General features: G+C 37.6%; 1 protein-coding gene across 3 annotated transcripts in view; it reads right to left on the bottom strand.

The window, feature by feature from the left end:
• The window catches only part of NR5A2 (nuclear receptor subfamily 5 group A member 2), a 119,042-nt gene that overhangs the window by 10,960 nt on the left and 88,158 nt on the right, over window positions 1-19,924 (bottom strand). The gene's annotated exons all lie outside the window — the stretch shown is intronic.

Genomic DNA, 19,924 nt, shown 5'->3' with positions numbered 1-19,924 from the left:
TTCCTCTGGAATCCATATTTCTAAAACATGCCTTTAAGCCACTATTTAATTCCTATTTTTCTGTATGTTGGGTTGTTGACTGTTGTACCATGCAAGGAATAAGAACACAAATTCACCTTGAATTGTTGCTTAGCTGTAGTTCCTAGTAATATTCATCAAGCTAACTAAAGTTGCTAGGAGGGGTAACAGCAATAACAACATGGAAAACATGATCCACATTCATCTGCTATACAGATTTTGTCCCTTGAGTGGATATTAACTATTTCTCAGAATTCTGAGTAAGAGCAAGGAAAACTCATTGGTGGACAATAAAGTTTCACAGACAACATAAGGTAGAAAGAGTGGACCAATGGAAATGGTACATAACAGAATATCCGGAAAGCTATTAGCAGCTCTTCAGGAAAAAATCAATGAAAAAGACATGATTATGATGATACATTGGTCTAAGGCAATTATGTCCTTTATGAAAAATGTAACATAAATGTAAATGCATTAATTATGTTTCAAGAGGAAAAAAGAGTCAAACTCCCAGAAAGTGAGCAGGAAGCTTTGACCAATGTGCAACTTATAAATTATGCCAGTGGTTCTCAACCTGTGGTCTGCAGACCCCTGGGGTGTCCATGATGTCATCACAAAAGGCTTGAAGAAATGTTATGATTTTAATCTTGAGTTAAGTCAATCAATCAGAATAGAGCTGGAAGGGATCTTGGAGGTCTTCTAGTCAACCCCCTGCTCAAGCAGGAGACTCTATACCATTTCAGATAGGTGACTGTCCAGTCTCTTCTTAAAAGCCTCCATTGATGAAACACCTACAACTTCTGAAGGCAAGCTGTACCACTGGTTAATTGTTCTCACTGTTAGGAGGTTTCTTCTTAATTCCAGGTTGCGTCTCTTCTTGATTAGATTTCCTCCATTGTTTCTTGTCTTTCCTTCTGTGCTTTGGAAAATAGGTTGACCCTGTCTTCTTTGTGGCAGTCCCTCAAATACTGGAATACTACTATCATGTACCCCTAGTCCTTCTTTTCTCTCCAATAGCCATACCTAATTCCTGCAACCATTCTTCATATGTTTTGGGGGTCCATGGCCACAAAAGGTATTTAAAGGGGGTCCGTGGTAAAGAAAAGGTTGAGAACCACTGAGTTATGCTAAGTAAGAAACAAGGATGATGGTCTTTAAGATTTATCCAGAGTCACTCACCAAGAAGAGCGAACACACAAGGTGAACAAGCTGGCCAAAGAAAGTACAGATACTTAATATGTTTATTACCTGCCTGAGCAAGCTTTGGACACTATCTCTTTTATTGTGGCCATAAAATATTTTTGAAGTTCAATGAAATGTTAAATAATACTTAAATTGTTTTTAGAGATTTACCTTTTTAAAGTGCTTTACAACAACTCATGAGTTTCCATTCAAGCAGAAATAATAGGCTGGATTCAATGATACTTTCTCTGAGATGCAGAATAAGATGCTTACACAGTAAGGAAATGCTGGAATTATTGGGCTGAATCCTATTTAACTTCTAACTATTAAGGATAGTTAGAACCACAATTTGTTACAGACCACTTCACAAGTCAAATAAAAGCACACTTTACAACACTTTATGGCATCAAGCTGCCAGGTGTATTGTTTAAAATTATATTTCATTTTTCTCTCCTTTTTTCTTTTTTTAAAAAAGCATGGGAAATGGTACTTTTTTATATGACAGATCAGCTACGCCACCTTTCCTTTGTTAAATTGGAAATGCTATGAACCAGGAAAATGTCTTTTGAGGTCAAAGGATGAGAGTTACTCTTTCGTTCACCCCTAGAACATGTTTTCCCTAGCAGCATTTTGACCGTGGTCAGAGAAGATACGAAGGAGAGAAAAGAAATGGGAGGATTTCATTGTCCTCCCTCCCCAGGGTATTAGTGAAACTATTCAAATGGTTGGTAGGATTGGAAAATAGGACTGGAAACCATACTTGGGATTTCCCCCCCCCCCTTCTCCCTCATCATCCTGCCTTCCTTGTTTGATAAGCCTCTTAGATCTATCTGATAGCATTTGCCTTTTAAAGCAGTGGTCCCAACCTTTTGGGTATCAGGGACCGGTTTCCGTGGAGAAAGATTTTTCTGCAGACCGGAGGGGGCATGGTTTCACATGCTGCCTGCATCCCACGGATGGGGCTTCACTTGTTTGCACGGCCCAGTTGCTGGCATGCCGTGGCCCAATGCTGGTCCACAGACCAGGGGTTGGGGATCCTTGTTTTTAAAGCTAGATTGAAATAATGAATAATATGAAAAAATTCTTTCTGCTCCCCTGGCAGAATAGTGTTCCCTAAAGAAAACATGGAGCTAACAGAGTTGTCCCTTTTGTCTTATAAAGACCTTATATAAAGATTGCTTAGAGCAGAGGGTCCCATAAGCAGAGGGTCCCAATCTTGGCAATTTTAAGAAACCTGGACTTCAACTCCCAGAATTTCCCAGCCACCCATGCTGGCTGAGGAATTCTGGGAGTTGAAGTCCACACAATTTAAAGTTACCGAGGTTAGGAACCCTGGCTTAGAGCACCCATTGAGGCTTGTCTGGATTGTGCAACTGAACAGCAGTAAGAAAAGGGGCATAGCTGTGATTGTGAAGCTGCAAAAGCCATCCTGATTTATTTTTTTTTACCTTTGCTGTAGTTACTTTGAACTGGAATTGTAACTTTTAATTATTTTGAATTATTCTGATGAATTTCTAAGAAGAAATACAAGGATTTCCATTTACTTTCTGAAAACTTTTCTCTAGATGCATTTTTCTTACATTAAAGCAAAGCCTCTTTTTAGTATACTGTGTGCGTTCATAAAATCAATCTATATCTATTAAATTAGGGGAGGGGTAGAACTGAAGAACACAGAAACAGCTTTTCCTAAAAGGGGGAAATCTTACCAGATTGGAAAATAAACCAAATATCAATTTTCTTTTCATTTTCATTGATGAACTCTTGTTTGTTTCCCTTTTCACTCTCTTTCCCCCTGCTTCCAAATTTTTTAATGCTCTTGGAATAAAGTTTGGTTTGTTCAGGTAGTCCAGAGTCAGACTATGAATAAACTGACATTCTCATATAAAAGAGAATTTAAAGAGGCAGATCCAAGTGGGGATATATTAAGCCAAAATACAAGCTTTAGTTTCTGAATTTAGCAGGCACTAGATGTCTGGCTTGCCTCAGGAAAAATTCAGCTAATTGAATGAGGAAAACAGCCTCCGGTGTGATAAAAATTACAAGAGTTTTCAGTCAAACACTTCTTGTTATAAACATTAGCTTAAAGGCATTCTTCTGGTTCTTGGGAAGAGAATGATATTTGCATATCATTATGGCATTCAAGCTTTTATGAACTTGGCTAAATACGTTGGCTTAGATAATTATTTCATGGGACTGGGAATTCTATCCTGTTGGTGACTTTACCAAACAATACGAGATGATTCATTAGACAAATCTGAGAAGCCACAGGTGTTACATGCTGAATGCAGGACATGTCAAAATGAGTGAAAGGAAAGTTTATATCCATTTTTTTCTCAAATGAAAATTGCATGCTGGTTTCTTGATTCTTTCTTGGGTTTGTTTTAAAACTCTTATGTACCTTCTTGACCATTTTTTGGGGGAAAATTATTATTTTAATTCTTTTCCCACATTTAAGCTTTGAGGAGGATGATGAGGTGACGTCGTGAAAGCAAACATTCCTGTCAAAGCATCCACAAAGTTTTTTTAAACAGTTTCAAACAGCATGCATACTTTAAAAATCTTTTGGAGAAGTTTGGGAGGATTAAGAAAGGATGCCTATCCATATTACACTACAGTGATATCAAGATGATTTAAAAAAATAACATCAGTAAATAAAAAATAATTTACTGTTGCTTCAGTTTCCTCTAAATTTCAACAAGCCAATATAGAAATGGTCTGGTTCTAGCCAAGGGTCTTTTATCTATCAATTGCCTAAGCTACCTTTAATTCTGTTACAGAATTGGAAGAAAATGTTTCATCATTTGTAACCCCAGTTTGCATTAAGGTAAGAATGATTAAGCTTCAGGAATTATTATGTGGTTCCTCTTCCTTGAAGGAATAAGCCTATAAGCCCATGGTGGCAAACCTATGGCACACGTGCCACAGGAGGCACGCGGAGTCGTCTCTGGTGGCACGCGAGCCATTGCTGGGCCGAGCTGCTCCCTCCTCCTCTCCGTGCATGCGCAGCTTTCCATAGAGCTGCACATGTGCAGCTCTCCGCACATGTTCAGTCTGGGACTAGGCAAGAGCTGTGGGGCCCAGGAGCCTCCCCCATGTCCCCCCACCCGCTGAGCAAGTTTGTTTTTGTGTGTGCGCATGTGTGCAAGTAAGGCATACAAAGGTCACCAATTTTGTTATTCCATTCCCTTCTGATACATGAACAGCTTTTGCAGAAGGTTGTCTAATCTTCTGAAGCAGAAAGGGGGCCCAGCGAGGAGCCTGTAGGCTGGAAAAGGTTCATAGTATGTGCGAAACACACATAAGCCCTTGGATCTTGGCCTATGTAAATTAAAAATGTATGTAATTGCCATGGGAAATATATAAATTTGCCCTATACAGAGAACATGTAGAATAACCACAGAAAGCTGACACTTATATGGTGGGTTATTTGGGACTGGGTTCAACAAAATGAGTCATTTAAAAAAAGAGCTAGAAATAACCAGTTTTTTCCATATCCTATTCCAAATTCAGAAATTCTGCTATACTCCTTATGATATTGTCAGATACACAATATAATCTTTCTCTTGCTTCCATCAAATGAGTGGTGTTAGCAAAGCAGTACCAGTTCAGGTGTCCTAAAGAATGAGATTTCTATATTTAGCATCTACATGTAAGATTGTGTCCATCAGCTCACAAAATGTTGGAGGCAACTGAGAGACTGAGCAACAAGATATTGGAGAGTCTTTGATGCTGCGTTGACGTTATTGTTACTACTGCTACAATGCCACTGTCAAGGATTTATGGGGCAGGGTTAATACCAAAAACAGAGCTTCACATTCTTACATTTTAATTTTATGAATGAGTCACCACATAAAAATTAATGGAGAGAGTGGTCCCTTGAAGTGATGTTACCGCTTTAAAATATTAATCATAGAAAGACAAATGTCTATACAGACAATGATTCCTAAGGAATTATCTGACTTTGAACACTGAAATAGCAAGAGAAATTTCCCTGGTGTCTCCAACTACTTTAAGTCTTTAGGAATGATAAGGTGTTCTTGAATGTAATCTCAATAAGTGGTAGAGTAATTCTGAAACATGGATGAGAATTAGCAATTCAGCAATCACCACAGAGACAAAGGAATCTTTCCCTACATGCTGTCCTACACAATATATTAAAACATATTAAGTCCAGGAAATATGGAAAATAGATAAAACACCCTCAGATAGCATTGGTAGCCCAAATTCTTTCCCAAGGCATTCCATTATTGATGCCAAATGCAATTTCCACCGTTACATTAAGACATTTTAAAATGAATCTTTGACTTAGTTTCTCCTAACTCTTGCTTGTCAAAGTACTCAAGACTGAGATGATTGCTCTGCTCTTACTAGAATAAAGCACCCTTTTGAGACCAGTGAACCTCCCTACAATTAAAGTGTCCAGTTCAGGCCAGGTGAGTGTGGCTAGAAAGATTGCAACACAATTTACAGAAAAAACACCATCTGCCGTTCTTATTTAGCTTTTTTTGTTTTCTCTTTAATCCAAGTTTCATTGTGGGAAAGACAGATTAGTTTTGCTCCTTGACTCAGGGAAGAACTGTTAGCTAAGCTAACCTGACCTAGCTTTGGTTGTCTCCAGAATTGGAGATGGTTGATGTTTCAAATTCAGACATCTTTCATTTACACCAAAATAACAGACATTTATTGTGTACCTTGCAGTCAGTGACTATTTAACAGCAAGACTCTCACAGCGTGGCCCTCTTTTACTTTATGTTCTCAGTAATGAAAGTCCACTATTGATTTTTCTGTAGCTGCTTGTAACTATTATAGTTGATACATCAATAGAAAAGGAAAGCACAATGTTTCATAGGGAGGCAGAAAATCAGAGGATACACCATGCTGAGACTGTAAATCATACCATAATCTCTAGAGTTGATAGATGGTTACCGCTAACTTGAAACCCATGGCTTTTTCTGAAAAGACTAGCCTATAATCACCCAATATGTCCTAACAGACTGAATGCCCATAATAGCACCAAAGGACATAACACAATCATTCATTGTGTGTGCATGTGTGTGTTTAGATTGCCAAACTTTGTCTATTTTATATAGGAAAAATCAACTCACTATGGTTTTATATCTTGCCGCCCAAATAGGAAGGCAAAATTAAATTAATCAGAAGAAATTACTGGTGGATAAAATGCTCCTGAAATTTACAAATTTATTTAGATCTGGATGTTTCTTCATGAATCTGAATATGTCCTTTTAAAAAGCATTAATTTAGAAGATAATTTTTTCCACCCAGCAAAATGGGCATGACGGAGTAATTATAGGTTCAGAAAGTTATGGATTCTACTACTCTTACTACTCTTCTACTACTCTTATGGATTCTACTACTTACTCTACTACTCTTTCTTCCTGAGCAGAGTTGTGTTCCCTGCACAGAGATGGTCCACAATATGGAGATTCTCTGAGACCCAAGACTCTTGTTCCATGGCCAGGTGAAGCAAAAGAGCCTTGGCTTAGATCGACAGGTTATGCAAATTATAGCCTTTCTTGGATTGGAAAACTTTTTTGATGGTCACTCATGGCTTTATAACCTTATATAAGAACAACTGCAGTATACTCTACATGATGTGCCTGTCTTTATCTAGAAGCTGATCTAGAATTTATCTTTATCTAAATTTGCTGATCCAGAATACAACAATCCAAGTAGTAACTGGGAACAGGCTGTTTGCTGATGACACCGCTACAAGATTTGGGAGTTGCACTGATTGCCAGTAGGCTTCTGAGTGCAGTTAAGGTACTGGTTATTATTTTAAAAATTGTTTATGGCTCAGGGCCTGGGTATGTGCAGAATTGGCTCTCTGGGTGGAATATGCCTAGCCAGTAAAACTGAGTAGATGAGGTTTGTTGTTCCTCTAGAGTTGACATAGAACTCTAAGTATTCAGTGGTATTTCCAGACATAATAATGGAGGGAAATTGGGATGTGGCTCTTTTTGTGCTCTCTGGGGATAATATGAAACTAATAATGATGTCTAAAGATTATTGGTGATTAGGAGAGTTTTGGTTATTTTGTTTTATTTTCTTTGACTGAGAACTTGATTGTGACCTGAATTGTACTTTTTAAATCTTAAAAATTGTACTTTTTAAATCTAATCAATGCACTCTAGAGTATATGTTACAGATAGAATCGTTTTTTAAATTGAAGGCACATATGTGCCCTGTATATAAAGAAATACATTTTGATTCAACAGAGAAGATAGGTCTATGGGTGCAAATCTATGGATACATAAATCTACTGAATTGATTTCTGCAGTAGAAAAGCAGAATTTCTTACCACGGCTGTAATCTAGATTAAGACTCTCCAGAGCAGTTTATTCAAAAATAAATATGCCCAATCCTAAAGTTAGAATTTCAATAATCCTAAAAATGCATTGAAGCCCCTTCTAATAATTAATTAGCACAAGATAAAACCATTAACATTGGATTCATTTAACACTAATGTAATTTTGTGTTTTAGCCAGTATTTAGCTAAAGGTTGATTTTTAGAAAGCAAAAGCTGACAAAATGTGGGGCATATGTGACAAAGGCATTCCAATTTTTTTTCTCTTAATTACTGATGCAAATTAAAAGAGATTTTAAGATCTTTAAGGCAACCAAATTCATTCATTCATTCACTCAGTCATAGCAGCTTGCAGGTCTCTGAAGAGCTATTAAAAATCGCTAACCATAATTTTCTAACCACCATAGCTTTTCTACATGGGCACATGTCAACAGAGCTTCTCCCAGTTTGAGTAACCAGATATGGAATATTTGATCCCTTTTTAATTCTGATCTGGCAGCAAGTGAACAGGAAGGAGGGGAAGCTGATCTCTGGGTTACAAAAATTAGAAGCTCACTTGCTGCCATATTTGTATATTGTATACTGTGTACTAAAAGCAAGAGCTTGATCTCTGGCTTTTAGAAGCTTCATTTCTAAGTAAAGCTTGAGAAAATCTGATGATAAGTGGCTATGTTGGTCATTAGAAACCAGTGAATGTTGCTGAGAAATCTTCGAAACAAATGAAATGTGTAACTTCTCATCTATCAGTGTTTTATCTCCCGGTTGTCCTAATTCACTGTTTGCCTTCTAAGACTTTCATGCAGTTAGTTGGTAAATATACAGAATGTCAGTCAATATACAGTAGAATTGTATATCTCCTACTCGTAATGAATGAACACTTAAAGCAGACTAAAATATATATTATTTATAAGTCACGGTATTTAAAATTTTACATATGTAATCCATGCTCTATTAAAAATTCTTAAAGGGTTTCGATATTCTGTGTTTGTCCTACATGTCATTTCATGCACCAACCTGCCCGTGAAGAGTTAGGCTGAAAACCTGGAGTTTAACAGGAATTAAACCTCACTTGCAAAAGACTGTGTTGGATTCTTTACTAAACATTCACTGGAAATTTGCCAATGATCTCATGGGATATTATTCATTTATTTATTTTAAATAAGAAAATATGTACATACAAATGGAATTGTCATTGGGTAACATATCTGACTAGCTACACTAGACTAGACTAGAATGGTATTTCTGATTAGAATATCAAATTTAGTCATGTAGTAGTAGTTTAGAAAAAAATGTGATAAAAATCTTTCCCTTGGGGTACACAGGACAAGAAAAGGTCCAGTTTGCCATACTTTATTTTTAAATCTGCCATTGTTTCAGCTTTGTTGCCATTAAAAACTTATATAAGATATGATCAGCAAAATAACTTTTAAATATTTTATGGTAAATAATTATGTGAACCATTTCCCACCACAAAATAAAAATTAAGCTTACCAGATTAGCTCCACTATCATAAAATAGCAGAAAAATCAATGAGTTTTGAGAAGAAATCATTAAAGTCAAGACAGAAGATTTTCTAATTAAGGAATGGGAATAAACACAAAAGGGGATAAACTATTCAGAATAAAAACAATATAAGCAAAGCTTTCAAAAATGAAGCCACACAGAAGAATTGCAATATCGTTTTCGACAAGTAGAGAAAAAAAAGATGACTTTGGTTCAACTGCGTAATTTAACAAGTGATATAATTCTATATTCACAGTATTCAGACAGTGTAGGTGATGGTGGTTTAAATTTAATTTTGTTTGTTTGCACAAACTACTGACAAGTTTTGCTATGTGAACACTGAGGCTTTTTCTGTGTTCAGTAAGAGCCTGTTGTTTACCATACATAATGATTAAATGTTTATCATCTGTACAAGTTCCAGTTGTCTCTTGTTAAGTGAGACGTGGATCAATAGTTGCTCTGCAATTATTTGCTCATTGATAAAGCCTTCATTTCTTAAATGAAGTGCATTTATCTGTAGTCTTGACAGTGATAAGAAAACAGTACACATCAGTAGGTTGCCTATCCTAGCATTAAGTGACCAGACATGGGTCAAAAAATGTTCTAACTTTCCTTGTATTGGCATTTCACTTTACAAGCTGTTCCAGTGCAGGCCCTGACAAATCATCCAGGCTGACTTCAAGTAAGGAAAGCTAGAAGGACAAATGGAAAATTTGGGAGAAAAGAAAACCAGGACTGAATTCCTGTGAACATGGCTGTGGCTGCCAGAACGAGGACAAGCTAAATAAGAGAAAAGGTTAGGCATGCCCAAGCAAGAACAGTCCAAAGGAAAAAAGGTTTTATTTTTTCTTAACTGCTTAAAAGAACACATTACAGATGGTCCTCGGTTCAAAGTGACTTATGGGAGTTTTTCACACTTACGACTATTGCTGCATCCCCGTGGTCACGTGATCAAAATTCTGATGCTTTGCAACTGGCTTATCTCTTAAGACGGTGGCAGTGTCCTGGGATCCTGCAATCCCCTTTTGCGACCTTCTGACAAGCAAATTTAATGGGAAAGCCAGATTCACTTTACAACCGTGTTACTAACTTAACAACTGTAGTGATTCATTTAACAAGTGTGGCAAGGAAGGTTGTAAAATGGAGCAAAATTCACTTAACAAATGTCTCACTTAACAACGGAAATTTTGGGGTCAATTGTGGCTGTAAGTCAAGGACTACCTATAGAGCTTTGCAGTGGCTGAATGACTGTCTCTCCCAGATTTATTCCCCAGGGCAACCTTGGCTCTTTTATGACTTGTGGACTTCAACTCCCAGAATTCCTGAGCCAGCATGGCTCAGCATGGAAACATCTCCATTTCTCCTCAGCATGGATGGCTTAGGAATTCTGGGAGTTGCAGTCCATGAGTCATAAAAGAGCCAAGATTGCCTACCCCTGCCTTAGGAGTTTTCTCTTCTTTTGAAATGATTTAGGGGAAGTTTGAGCAACGCACACAATGTTTTCAGGTTTTTATGCAAATCTAGGAGAAAAAAAGCTACTCTTTGAAGTTAATGCTGCTTTTTAAAGCATTTATTTATTTATTTATTTATTTATGAGACTTATATACCGCTTTAAGTGCAAGCACCCATCTTCAGTGTTTTGCGGGCTTTGTGGATCCCTAAGGAAAAACATGCAGCTGCTTTAATGAAGAGCAGGAAGGAGCTATGTTTTACTTGCGCGAGGTCTGATTTACTCTGTTCCCCACAAGAATACTTAATTTTGAGCTGAAATGTTATGTTTGCCAAGAAAAAAAATGCAATTAAATTAAATTAGACTAAGTCATATGATTGTTCTCCAGATATTTAATACAGGTAATTCCCAACTTATGATCACAACGGGGAACAGAATTCATGTTGCTAAGCAAGGTGGTTCTTAAGTGAGTTCTGCCCAATTTTATGAGTTTTCTGGCTTTGGCTGTTAAAGCAAATCACTGCAGTTGTTAAATAAATCATGAAATCATTAAGTGAATACAACTCTCCCCCCCCCACTCAAGGATGGAGCCAGGTGGGACATGGATCTAATGAAGAGATGGCTATGCTTACAGCCTCAAGCACACTTCCCCTTCCTTGGGATCAACAGGTTCAAATTCTTCTCAGATAACACATCTCAGACTGCATTTGTTCCCTATTTGTTCCCTACAGCCCAACTTCACAAACAGGATCTCATATCAGATTGTGGAATAGTGCCTCTGAAAGTGGAAGGCATCTCTAGGATAACGAGACCAACTCCTCCACTCCTGCTCTAGAGTCATGGCTGATGTCACACTCAAGGTAGATACATTCCTGAGAGGGAATTTCCCTTCTGTGCCTATCAAGGTATAGGTAATACTGTAATTATATCATATATACTTGCATATAAATCCATCGGTGGATAAGCTGACCCTCATTTTTTTTTTGAAATTTTCACAATTAGCTTATCCATATTTCTCATAATATTTTGGTTTAAAATGTGAGAGCCTGCTTTTATCCACAGATGGGATTATCCTCAAGTATATAGGGGATATACAGGTACTTTAAAAATATTTACTCCATATGCTCCTATTTGTGGATAAGACAAACTTGCTTTTGAGGGTGTATTTTGGCACCTAAAATTCTTGGCTTATCTAGGAGTATATTTTTTAACATTTTGTATTGTTATTGTTTTATCCCATTTTGTTTCTTTTATATTGCTTTCAGTTCATTTTGCTTAACTTTTATAAACATTATATTTTAGAAAAATAAACATCTGACTAAGAGAACAAAGTTGTATTTATAATTCACATTTTGTTCCTCAATTAACATGAAGCCAGGTAGTTTAAAAAAATAAGAGCAATGAATAATAACATTCATTCTAAATGAATGAACGTACCTGAAGTGGCCGATGAAAATGACAACATGTAATAATTATTTAAAATAAATGTGAGCATTTTTCAGATATAATTCAGATGTTCAGCTGTTTAGAATATCACTGAAGTATGAAGACTTGCTTTAAATATTTCATCACAGAGCAAGCTACATAACTCCTGAGACATTTCTGCTGCATTGCCTAACATGTGTGAAAATATCTTACATGCAAAACTATGGCAAGTGGTGTTGTGCTATCCAGCTAGTTAATTTATAAGAAAATAATAATTCCTCTATAACAGTACTGTTTTTATTCCCCAGTCATCAACATCTGGAAAGAGTCAGCATTTCTGAGTTTTAAGATTAGCTGATGTTTAACTTTGTTCTATTTTTTAAAAAGATTTGTGATTGTACGAAGTTGATGCATATAATTAACAAAACAGATTTTTAAATACCAAATCTATATGGTATTATATTTAACAATATAGATGCAAGATTAAGATACCCAACAGATTTTCCAGGATTCCTAAATTCTCTGGACTGAAATTACACTGCCTTTGAAATGGAAAAATTAATTCCATTCTAAGAGAGGTGAAAAACTAGCAGAAAGCAGTGGGGACAATTTTAGCAAGATTGGCCTTGTATCCAATGGTGGGATTCAAATATGTGAACAAACGGTTCTCTGTGTAGATGCTGCTTCCGGAAGTCCATTTTGGGCCTGGGCAACAAAAAATTAGCTACCAGTTCTGCTGAAGTGGTGCAAAGTGGCTGAAACCCACCACTGCTTCTATTTGATTACTTGCCACTACCTTCCAGCATTTGCAGTCACAGTAGTTAATTGACTCAAAGGATAGAACCACTGTGTTTATCCACTGATTAAATGTGAAGACTCCTTTATACTTAGCAATGGTCTTGCTCTCCTCTAAATAGCCAGTTAAGCCCAGTGATTAAAGTGCCAGTCTAGAAATCAAAAGATCATGAGTTCAAGTTCCTTATTAAATCATGTGGGTGACTTTGGGATTTGGTCACTCTCTCTCAGCCCAAGCCACCTCATGGGGTTGTTGCTGTGGGGAAAATAGGAGGAGGAAGTTGTGTTGGATATGTTTACCACCTTGAGTTATTTTTAAAACTAATAATAGAGCCAAGGTGGCGCAGCAGTTAGAGTGCAGTACTGCAGACCACTTTAGCTGACTGTGTTCAGCAGGTCAGCGGTTCAAATCTCACCGGCTTAAGGTTGACTCAGCCTTCCATCCTTTCGGGGTAGGTAAAATGAGGACCCAGATTGTTGGGGGCAATGTAAATATATATATCTACATTGCTTACTAGTGTACACCGCTTAGAGCAGCGGTTCTCAACCTATGGGTCGCGACCCCATTTGGGGTTGATCGACCTCTTTTGTGGGGTCGCCAAACGCGGCGATCCGCCATTTTGTCCCCTCCGGGGGCGCGCCGCGCCTCCGGGGGGGGCAGTGCCGCGCACGCGCGCTGCGCGTGGGGGCGGCGCCGCGCCTCCGGGGGCACCACCGCGCATGCGCGCCACGCGTGGGGGCAGCGGCGCGCCTCCTGGGGGCACCACCGCGCATGCGCGCCGCGCGTGGGGGCGGCGGCGCGCCTCCGGGGGTGGCGCCGCGCATGCGCGCCGTGCGTGGGGGGTGCCGCCGCGCATGCGCACCGCGCCGCACATGCGCATAACGTTTGTGTGATGGGGGTCGCCGTCACACAAATGTTGAGAACCGCTGGCTTAGAGAGTGCTTGCACTTAAAGCAGTATATAAGTCTCATAAATAAATAAATAAATAAAATAAAATAAAGGTAGGGTACAAATAAAAATAAATAATCAGCACTGATTACAGACACATCAGCATGCTTCTATGATATAGCATTGCATGTACTTTCAGATGGGTTGGAGAGGGGGTTTGCCTTAAATTTGTGCCTAAATTAATGCATTGTATCTCTCTGTGGCATTTTGATTTAAATGCTCTTGGCTAAATCAGAGGCAGGTAAGACTTTTCAGAAGTTGCTGAAGTTTATTTCCAGCAGTCCCAGCCATAAAGGATCATGGCGAACAATGCAGGGAGTTGTAAGTTCAACAACATCTCAGGTGAATCTGCCCACCACGGTTTATAATACAGACACAGACAATGTGGTTGGTCATGCTTGCCACAAGGAAAAGTGAGTTATAAAAGGAAAGTCTGAAGAGTAAGCCAGAGTTTTTGCAGTTTTGTCACTGTATTTCAGGCAGGATTAAAAATAAGTAAAAGTCTGAGGGCAGACTTTTTAAAGCAGGACAAAGTGCATTGCACAGATCAATGGCATCAGTTGCCTTCCACTGCTAGAAAGTTATTTTTGCATTTTATTTTATTATATTTTATTATTTTATTTTATTTTATTTTTATGTAGTATTTAATATGTGTACAATAGCAACTTCCAACCATATGGAATTTACAATAGTATATATGTCATTTAATTCTGTTTCTTGCATACATTTTAGGGAACAATTCCTAACCCAACCAAGCCCTTTCTTAGTCACCAAGCTAGTTAAAATTAAAATGTCTTATATAAAATCTAGCTATGTAGCTAGCTAGCTGCATTAGCTTTGTTAGTTGTAGTAGAAAGTAGACCAAGGTGGATATATATTTTAATTAGTGCAGTTTTATGAAGATCACTGTGGGGAAGATCACAGAATTCTAGGACCCTATGGATCTCGGTAGGCAGAGAAGCACCCACAAAGAGAGAGCTTTGCTGTGGAAGACCCTCTGACCAGCAGCAAATAAAACCTAGTTTCCTTGTTTGTCATACTAATGCACAAAACAAACAAACAAACAAACAAACAACTTTCAACTTATTTTGTGCATAACCTATAAACCTATATAACCTATAAAACCTGAATCTCGAACATGGCAGTTTTGTATGCCACAGTGTCTACAGGAATTTAATTTTCATTTTTATTGCTTTGAAAAAAAAAAAAAGAACTTCACACATTGCAAAGCATAGCAGCAGCCTCAGGCATAGTCTGAAGTTCCAGGAAGATATCTATGCTTTTGAGAAAATGAAGTGGAAGCACGCTGGCATAATGGGGGCAAAGGTTAGAAAGGAACATCATGAACTTGCAAATATAAGCATTTTGTAAGAATGCCTATCGGATGTTCATCCAACATTTGACATGGGTTTTCCTCTCTTTTGGAAGAACCTATCAAAATTGATATTAATTATGTATCATCAAGTGCTAAACAAAGAATCGATCAAATGGTGTATATAATCAATCACATACTTTAAAAAAAATACATTAATTTAATTTAGGAACTTTTTACTTTAAAAACTGTTTAAATCCTACCTTGCTTTCAAATATATCAACAAACTGTCATTTCGCCAAGAGAAAGAATAAAAAGCAAAATTATAAACCAAAATTGTATGTAATATGTGAAATATCTAAGACACAAAGGTGATGTTTCCAGACTCTAAATACTGGAGAGAAAATATGTGTAGCTTTCTTTCCACTGTGCTCCCATGTTGCATACAGAGAAATCTTACATCAACTCTATATATGGAAGCTGAAGGGGGAGGTCTCTAGTTGACTAACAGAACAGACTGCAATTCTTCAGACTGAGAATATGCCCAAATATCTGTTTAACCTATTTTCCTGCAGTTCATGAGGTGACACAAAATATGCCAGCATAATTTTGTCTGTCCCAGCAGCCAAACTCAGTTTTGCATTGGTAACAATATCAGTTAGTGACACTGTATTGGCAGCTTTTATGGGAAACAAATTAAGGAACGTGATTGATGGACCTCTTGCTGATGAGAAAAACATCATTCATTTGTTCTATATCTATCTATCTATCTATCTATCTATCTATCTATCTATCTATCTATCTATCTATCTATCTATCTATCTATCTATCTACCAGCCAAATTTCTATACTGCCATCCTATTTGCATGACTCTGGTGGTTTACAAATAAAACAATAACATCGTAGAAAAGCCATACTTATAAACAAAGTTAAAAACAGAATGAAAAAGAACAATTGAAAAGTAAAAAGGGACCATCCCCAAGGTTGCATGACTCTCTTAGACCACCATGCCAGTTGGCAGAGCTCTATGGGCAAGATGTTCCGTGGTTCCATAGTTCCAACCCTATAGGGCAAGGTGGAACTTTTGACCATTGGTTTTAATTGCCTGTCACAACTCAAGGATGACTAGAGGTTTCCTGCTTCTCTTACTTTATTGGGAACCTGCACTCAACCCCTGATATGGTAGCGCACCCCACCAACCCTGTAGATAATTTGTGGATTATCTCTCTTGCTTCAGCTCATATGTCCTTCATGTTCTTTTACTGTCATGCCTCTCTTCTATTGTCAATTTGCTGCTCTATATTTCTTGCTCCTCTCTTTTGTCCACCTTTCTCTTATTTCTGCTGTACTGCCTTGCTTCTCTATTGCTCTCTTTCTTGTTTTCCCTCTCATTTGCTGCTTCCATTGCTCTTTTTGAAAACACCTTTTGGGAGACTGTTAAGATGAGCTTCTGGGAGGGTTCTGGCACTTCAGATTTATTCCATTTGTATATTAACTGGGCAATGATTTGTCTATAAATATAAGAAGTTGGCATACAGAGCTTCCGGTTAGGTGTTGCAGCATGATGAATGCAGGAAGACAGACTCAGTCTTCCACATTTGATTTCGCCCTGCTGGGGACCCTAAAAAGGGTCAAAAGTCACCCCAGAGAGGTGACAAAGAAGGAGGGGATCCTTGTTGACTGCAGAGCGGTGGCAGCCCTTCTGTTTGATCTGGTGGGGAAAGACTAGCTACATTCATGTGGCCAGTCAGAAGCTGCTGACAACCAAAGAAAATAAGTACTAACGATCAACTTTTGAGCAATGTGGATGGAAGTGGATGACACTTTATTCTCTCTTTATGACTTTAAGACTTTTTCCTGGAAAAAACCACCCAAAGCAAAGAATCCTCCCTGATGAGAGAGGGAAGGGGAATTTCCACCCCATTCTCTCAGGAAAAGAAAAGCGGCGAACTAATTGCTTGGGGGAAAACAGAGAAAATTACAAGATTAATTTGGAATCAATACAGATATATAGCTTTGAAATTTGGGGACTAAAAGTGCTTTTGAGACTTTTTTGAGACTTGAAAAGCTTGCAATATATGAAAATATATGAAAAGCCGAAAGCCGGCATCAGTGACATCTAGTGGCGAACCATGGCACTACAATTTATTATGCCTAAAGGAAACTTGGTTTGAAGCTCAGACCCAGATAAGATTTTTATTGTCCTTGGAAACTTTTACTTTTGAAAACTACAGCTGGGAAAAGGGAAAAAAAACTCTTGGGCTGCTTATCTGTGTGGCAGAGACAATATAAACTATTTTGAAACTGACCTGCCTGGATTACAAATACAAATACTAACTGACCTTTAGAGCAGTGTCATGGAGCTATTTCCCTGTACAAGAAACATGCATTACTGATTGAGATGATGGAATACTTTGGATTATAAACCTTTGATTGATGAACAACTTTTAATTGCTTTTTTCTCTCTGGACAGAAAGGATATGTTTTTCACTGGACAGAAAAACTTGAATTTTGCTTATATTTGTTTAGGGGAGGCTTAAGGATGGATTGCTAGGTTGGCTGGATAATTTGGAGTTCAAATGACAATTGACTGAAACTTTTTAAATCCCTAAATAGATTGGACTATAAAGACCATATACAAAAACAAAATGGATGTTCCATACTTAACCTTAAATGGTAAAAAAAACCATCCCTAACACCTGTCTTCAAAGCCCCCAACTTGACATACCAACAAGAAAATGTTGATGAATCTCAGAAAGAAATTCTTTCTATGTTGAAATCAATACAAGAGACAATTGCCTTAGCTCATGATGAGACTAAAAATAATGCAAAGGAGATAAAAGAACAAATTTCTAATCTAAACCTACAAATTCAGAAAATAACTACAAAGAAGGAACTAGTAACCCAGAAAATAGAAGGAAAATTAGAGGGAGTGGATCCAAAGATGGAGGACTTAAAGGAAGGAATCAACAGACAAACTCAGACAAATGAAGAATTAGATGACGTAGCGATAATACCGAAAATGGAAAAGATATCTTACTTGTCAAGATCTCAGAATACATTTGAGGATAAGGAAGAAGAACTGATCGAATGGAAGATAAAGCTGTTAGGAGAATGGTGGAAAATTGGAGAAGGAGAGAGGCTGTTTACTGAATATAAATGGGCTGAGCATTCTTCCAAAAAATACATTAATCAAATTGTCTTTCTTATTCCAAACAATATACACAAAAATAGAGGAAGAACTACTTGATGATTCAAATGCATTGACTTGGAAAGTTAGTTGGCAAAGGAAGAAAACTACAGTAAGACTGAAGAAAATAGAGATTTTGACCCATTAAATGGGATATTATACTATTAAAGATGTTTGAACATGGCTAAGAGAATAGATAATTGTTAGAAATAAAACTATCCTAAAAAAATAGGATCTGCAATTAGAATACTATATTTTGGTATGAAAAGGAAATATGAAATGCTAAAAGGGTCTGAATAAGGCAGGGCTCAGCAACCTTAAACACTCAAAGAGCCACTTGGACCCATTTCCCAGAGAAAAGAAAACACCGGGAGCCGCAAAACTTGTGTGCGCGCGTGCGCGCACGCGAGGGGGGGAGAGCTTGATTGAAGAGTTTAATTAAAAAGAAATAGAGGCTGATGTGCATGAGTTCTCATTCTCTCTCTCTGCTGCTGTTTCCTGCACACACACACACACACACACACACACACACACAGAGAGAGAGAGAGAGAGAGAGAGAGAAGGGAAGTGCAAGTGCCTCTCTCTCTCTCTCTCTCTGTCTGTCTCTCTCTCTCTCTCTCTCTCTCTCTCTCTGCAAATGGCGGAGGAGATTGGGAGCTGCAGGAGAAGGCTCAAAGAGCCACATGTGGCTCTGGAGCCGCGGGTTGCTGACCCGTGGAATAAGGGAAGCTTTTGGTTACCCAAATATAATTTATTATGAGAAAACTATAAGCAATAGAGACACTTTGAACATTGATGGGAAATCAAAAAATTTTTAAAAAGCGAGAAAAACAGAATATTAATTGAACAAATGGATTTTAAATGTAAATGCAATTGAGATATGTTTTGGTTAGAAGAGATATTTTAAACTGACACTATTGATATTATGTATAATATTAGAAAAATGTGATAAAGATGTTGATATTCAATTGTATATGTATTAACAGCAATAAGAATTGTATTTGCCTAGTATATACCACCAGAAGAAGAGAGGATGAACTGGATGGTGTAGTATTGGATCTGGATTTAGGAAGTTAATATGTACCACTGAATTACTAATGGACCCAGACAACACGTTGTTTGTTAAGTACTTATGATTGTAAAACTAGAAAATTAATAATATATATATATATATATGTATGCTATGTGTGTGGGAGGAAACATGACTACACATTTTTGGAAAAATTATTTTCAGTGAAGATTTGTGATAGTATCTGGACTTTAAAGGATTACAGCAGAAAGATCAATTGGGCTCTGTACATAACAAATGGAAAACCTGTGCATATTTGGAATATCAGAACATCTTGAAAGGTTGACTTGCTATCAATTTTGAAAGCATGATTGTGACAGTATGTATATACCAAATTTTCTCTGCTCAAAACCCAATTTTGTTCACTTTTCACTTTATGGGGAAAATCAATCAAGGGACACTGAGCACTGTTTCTATGAAATAAAACGAAGAAGATTTTTTTTTTTAAAAAAAGAAAAGAAATTGGCATACTATGCATTACATGCCCGATCCTGATATTTCATGATACTCAAGCTAAAATAGTCATGGAAGGAAGCCACCAGTAGTTAAGAGACGAGGGTTATGTAGTCCAACCTAACCAGTAGTTGCTTGGCAGACTCCAGCCCCTGCTGCACCATTAACAAAACTGTCTTGCATAAAATAAATCTGTGGTTGTGAGAAAAAGATCGCTATCAGATCTCAGCTATGGACTAAGAATGAGATGAAA

This window comes from Crotalus tigris, unplaced genomic scaffold, assembly GCF_016545835.1.
Source record: "Crotalus tigris isolate CLP2741 ecotype Arizona unplaced genomic scaffold, ASM1654583v1 scf7180000024401.5802323, whole genome shotgun sequence".
Classification (NCBI taxonomy): Eukaryota; Metazoa; Chordata; class Lepidosauria; order Squamata; family Viperidae; genus Crotalus; species Crotalus tigris.
Note: the sequence above shows the minus strand (reverse complement) of the source record. Positions and strands in the feature narration are given on the sequence as shown.